The sequence below is a fragment of the Pogona vitticeps genome, chromosome 4 (assembly GCF_051106095.1).
Source record: "Pogona vitticeps strain Pit_001003342236 chromosome 4, PviZW2.1, whole genome shotgun sequence".
Taxonomy (NCBI): Eukaryota; Metazoa; Chordata; class Lepidosauria; order Squamata; family Agamidae; genus Pogona; species Pogona vitticeps.
The window spans coordinates 117393144-117397132 of NC_135786.1; the positions used below are offsets into that span (position 1 = coordinate 117393144).

The following is a 3989-nucleotide window of genomic DNA, read 5'->3' on the forward strand; positions in this document are numbered from 1 at the left end:
GCTGAGGGAGGCCCGGAAAGAAAGAACTAGAAACCGGGCTTTCTCGGCGGTGGCTCCTCGTCTCTGGAATAACCTACCTCCGGAGATTCGCGCTGCACCCTCGCTGGGTACTTTTAAGAACCAACCAAAAACATGTATGTATAGGCAGGCCTTCCCTTCCAGTTAATTCATATCCTCTTTCCTTTTTTCCCTCTTTATTTGATTTATTTTTATTTTTCCCATCTTATAGAATCATTTAATTAATTAATTGTTATAAATTTTTTAGAACTTGTTATCCTTATGTTGTAAGCCGCCTAGAGTGGTCGAAATGACTAGATAGGCGGGGTATAAATACAATAAATAAATAAAATAAAATAATAATAATAATGAGCTTAAAGGCCACCAGTAGTGAATAGTTAGTTGGACTGTGTTACTTGGCCTGCGGTGTAGATGTGGGGACTTTTAGTGGGGGGGAGTGTTGGGGGATTTTTTAGTGGATGGGGAGTGTTTGGGGAATTTTATGTGTGTGCATGTGTCTGGTCTCTGGGTGTCTGTGAATTTCATTGTATGGGTATACTGTGTATATACTTACAATGACAATAAATAAATAAATAAATAAATAAATAAATAAATAAATAAATAAATAAATAAATAAATGAAAAAAAAAGGAGGGCCCCCCAGGAAAGTCCCCCCCTCAGGCACCTAGAGACATCAAAATAGCAGATAAGTTTGCTGAAGACTGGGTTCCAGACATCCAAGTTATACACCCAGAAAGTGAGTCCACTCAAGAAAGTGTCCTTTAGTAGCTGGCTTGGGGAAACCCAATCTTCACCAAACTTGGAGAGATTGCAGAGGAGAGTAATGTATCTTTACATGGCTGGGTAGCAGTTTTGTAGCCCACAAATCAACAAATCAAAAATCACTAAAAGTCATTGATTTGTATGCATGGTGGACATTGAGTCATATAAATACCAATTGATAAACTAGTGATTTTTCAATAAATTTGGTGATTAGTTAATTCATTTATTAATTTGTGCCCATTTCTAATTATCAGCAATAGAGATGGTTGACAAATATGAATTATCATTGATTGGAGCCACCTCTAGAATTGGGCTGTCCACGTACCTCTTGTGGCATGGTGCACAGCTCATGGTCATTTGTGCTGCACCAGTCATGGAAATAGCCTGACTGGGGCTTCCCCACCTCCCTGTGCTGCTAACCAGTCTGATGAGGAGAAAGGATGACAAGTCTCCCCACTCAGCTGCTGAGTGGTCCAGTTCTGGGGGAAGGGGCCAATCAACCTGAGCACCTGTGAAGACACTATTCATATTTGTCTCCCCTGGGAGACTAATACAAATATCCCATCTCTAATCAGCAGTCCAGGAGAAGAATTATGTGGATAGCTCTAGGTTCACTAAGCCCTACCACTTCAATAAGACAGGTTAACTAGGACATACCAGTGTTCATCATCATTTTTCACAGTACACCTATGAAGTGACAATATTTGCCTTCAAACAGACTGTTGACACTCATCAAGGAACCAGAACAAATCACATCTCCAGGCACAGGTCCAGGAGTACATTGAAGACATGCATCTCTCCACCATGTACAGCTTCACTTAAAAATACTGTTGTGTTCTGGTTGTCAAATAAAGTGCAAACCAGCTCCAAATCCTTGGATGTATCTGTCAGTCCTCCCATTTCTCAAGACCATGGCTTGTACCTCCTTCTCCAAAAAGTCCATTGTGATGGCCAAGATGGGGTGAGTAAGAGGTGCATGCATATGTGTATATCCACAGTAGCGATTCTTATAGCACAGTCACTAAAGCACAGTGTGTGCCTTAAGGGAATCATCAGGGGGCTACTGAGAAATAATTAAAGGCAAACCTCTTTCTAATCAGTTTTCAAGGGCAGCAGGAATGTCTGCCTCTGCCACCAGGAGTAATTCAGTGATCAACTGGCACACAAGACATCAGCATTATCTTCTCAGAAGGGAGGTCACCTGTTAGGTTTCTGAGAGTCTCTCTCACTGCTCTGGGCCTGCATCCTCCCAGGAAGGAAGCACATCTAACAGCAGGGACTGCTCAGCGTGGGCATGGTGGGGAAACACAACGGAGGACAAAGGAAATCCAAAAGTGTGTGTCCAGTTTTCTTTTCATAAAAATAACATTCTCTCTCCAACTGCCAGGAGTTTGGGGATGCAGTGGCACAGGAGAGTATTGTGAGGTGGCCCTCATTTTGGGAGGGAGCAACAATCCTCCCTTATCCTGTATGTGAAGAGGCAGGGGAGGAGAGGGATGTGTTTTTCTGGCTGTTAACGCTGAGGAAATGGCACAGGGTTTCTTCCTAGGCCTTTGAGAAAAAGGCCACAATAGGTTCAGTGACCTGAGAAATCTGGGAGGCTCAGGCAAGCCGACTGAAGTTTGGGAAGTGGGGCTGGAAAGAGGCCCTCTTCCAGTTATAATGACAGAGGTAGTGCTTGCCTGCCTGGCCTTTGAATGAGTGTTCTGTAATAATGAGAAGGATCTGCATTTTACAGCTGCAGGGAGACAAGTGTAATTAAAGAGCACAGAGCTCCAATTAGAGCTTCTCTTTCAGGTCGGAAGGTAAGTTTCTGCCTCTTGTATAGAACACAGAATGAAGGGACCCAATCACTCCGTTAATGATAAAGGGGGAGAGGGAAGGCAGAAATGTAGCTAGGCCAGGAGTTCACTTTACAAATGCCCCGGGGACAGGAGATCCGGAAGAATGCTGTTTAAACCAACAGCAGCCCTCCTTCCAGGCTAAGCAGACTGTAGCTAAATGCCTAAAAAGCATGTGGCTGACTGACGTGAATGAGAAAGGGCTGCATTGATACAGCCCAGTGCTCCAATCCTAAACATTTTGTGCAGAAAAGAAAGCAATTAACTTGAGAATATTGGCCTACACCTGAATCTCTCTTATTTCAATCTAATGCTGTTTTGTTAAAGTGCCCATGCCACAGTCAGGATCCTTTGCAACACACACAGAGACACCCCCCCCCAAAAAAAACCCCTCGGATCATATGCAGGGGATGTTTCAGCAATTGTGCCAAACATCCCCTGCAACACTGCAAGCAACGGATGAAGGCACACCCGGCTGACATTGCATACAAGCATATATTCCTGGTATCCTGAAAATAGGGTTGCAGTGGAAATGTACACAGCACAGCAGAATCATTCCCAAGTATCCTGAGTTATCCTCACATCTGAAATAACCTCTTTTCCACATAAAATATTTAGGTTCAGGGAGTTATTAGGTCAATTGAAGGCAGCTGCTGCTTTCACTATTTGTTATTTTACTTTGCCTTCATACAGTAAATGCAATACTAGCAGAGTAAATGCCTCCTGCCCTGCACTAATGGTATTCACACTTGTGCACAAAGAGCTGGAAAGAAAATCAAAGACCATGTGTGTGGGGGGAAATGCCTTGAATCAATGGGAGAATGAACTGGTTCTGATGGGAAAATAAAATAAAAAAGAGGCTTTGAAATGGGGAGTGAAGCTTTAGAAGCGCTTTTCTTTTCCGAGCCTTTACTCTCCCTAAGGTTTTAAGCCACAGAGGAAGTGGTCCGGTCATTTTCACGTCCTTTTCCCCCATGTTATTAGCTCTGAATCAAGGGCGCGGAAGTGGGGTCGGGTCGAAAGGAGAGGGTGACCCCCTGGGCTAAGATCCCAAACGGGTCTTACTTGCGTGATGGGAACCGGGGGGGGAGGGCTAGGCCCGGGGACACGGACTTGCTGTGGAGCATTTACTCAGTTTACAGCCAACGGTGGTGGTCACCGGATGCATTTGCCTCGCAACTCTCGAGGAGTGAGTTGGCCAAGCAAACCACGGCTGGCGGCGGCTGCAAAGACCGATCGCGATGACAAAACGACCTCTGGCAAACCCCGTGGGGAGAGCACGGAACCCTCAAGCCTGCGGGGCCGCTGGGAGCCGGGCAGTGGCCAAGAGACCCCCGGCATGAGGAGCCGCCGCCTCTTGGCCCCTTAC

General features: G+C 45.2%; 1 protein-coding gene across 5 annotated transcripts in view; it reads right to left on the reverse strand.

The window, feature by feature from the left end:
* LOC110077042 (ADAMTS-like protein 2) overlaps window positions 1-3989 on the reverse strand; it is a 92382-nt gene that overhangs the window by 88276 nt on the left and 117 nt on the right. The gene's annotated exons all lie outside the window — the stretch shown is intronic.